Raw genomic sequence first — 1618 nt, forward strand, 5'->3', positions numbered from 1 at the left:
TCTCTCTCTCTCTCTCTCTCTCTCTCTCTCTCTCTCTCGTGGAATAGTTTGAAGAGTATTGGTATTAGGTCTTCTTTGAGGGTCTGAGAGAATTCTGAAATAAACCCATCTGGTCCTGGACTTTTTTTGGATGGGAAACTTTTAATAACTTCTTCTACTTCTTTAGGCATTATGGAACTATTTAGGAGGTTTATCTGATCCTGATTTAACTCAGGTATTTGGTATCTGTCTAGAAAATTGTCCATTTCATCCAGATTTTCCAGATTTGTTGAATATAGACTTTTGTAGTAGGATCTGATGATTTTTTGAATTTCCTCAGTTTTTATTGTTATAGCTCCCTTTTCATTTTTGATTTTGTTAATTTGGATACTGTCTCTGTGCCCTTTGATTACTCTGGCCAAGGGTTTATCTATCTTGATGATTTTCTCAAAGAATCAGCTCTTTGTTTTGTTGATTCTTTGTATAGTTCTTTTTGCTTCCACTTGGTTGATTTCAGCCCTGAGTTTGATTATTTCCTGCAGTCTACTCCTCTTTGTTGTATTTGCTTCTTTTTGTTCTAGTGCTTTTAGATATGCAGTCAAGCTGCTAGTGTATGCTCTCTCTAGTTTCTTTTTGGAGGCACTCAGAGTTGAGTTTTCCTCTTAGCACTGCTTTCATTGTGTCCCATAAGTTTGGGTATGTTGTGCTATGTTGACTAGGACATTGTTCAGCTTCCATGTGTATGTGGGCTTTCTGTTGTTTTTGTTGCTACTGAAGACCAGCCTTAGTCCATGATGATCTGATAAAATGCATGGGATTATTTCAATCTTCTTGCATCTGTTGAGGCCTGTTTTGTGACTGATTATACAGTCAGTTTTGGAGAAGGTACCATGAAGTGTGGAGAAGAAGGTATATTCTTGTTTTAGGATAAAATGTTCTATAGATATCCATTAAATTCATTTGTTTCATAACTTCTGTTAGTTTCACTGGGTCTCTGTTTAGTTTCTGTTTCCAGGGTCTGTCCATTGATGAGAGTAGAATGTTGAAGTCTCCCACTATTATTGTGTGCAGTGCAATGTGTGCTTTGAGTTTTAGTAAAGTTTCTTTTATGAATGTGGGTGCCCTTGCATTTGGAGCATAGACATTCAGAATTGAGAGTTCAACTTGGTAGATTTTTTTTTCCTTTGATGAATATGAAGTGTCCGTTCTTATCCTTTTTGATAACTTTTGGTTGAAAGTAGGTTTTATTTGATAATAGAATGGCTACACTAGCTTGACTCTTTTGGACTGTTTGCTGTTTTTCAGCCCTTTACTCTGAGGTAGTGTCTGTCTTTGACACTGAGGTGGGACAGCAAAATGCTGGGTGCTGTTTATGTATCCAATCTGTTATACTATGTCTTTTTATTGAGGATTTTTTTCCAATAATTTTAAGAGATATTTAGAAATAGTGATTGTTGCTTCCTGTTTTTTTTTTTTTTATGTTATTTTCATGTTTGTGTGGCTATCTTCTTTTGGAATTGTTGAAAGAAGATTACTTTCTTGCTTTTTCTAGGGTATATTTCCCCTCTTTGTGTTAGAATTTTCCATCTATTATCCTTTGTAGGGCTGGATTTGTGGAAAGATATTGTGTAAATTTGGT

The sequence above is a fragment of the Mus caroli genome, chromosome 8 (assembly GCF_900094665.2).
Source record: "Mus caroli chromosome 8, CAROLI_EIJ_v1.1, whole genome shotgun sequence".
Lineage (NCBI taxonomy): Eukaryota > Metazoa > Chordata > Mammalia > Rodentia > Muridae > Mus > Mus caroli.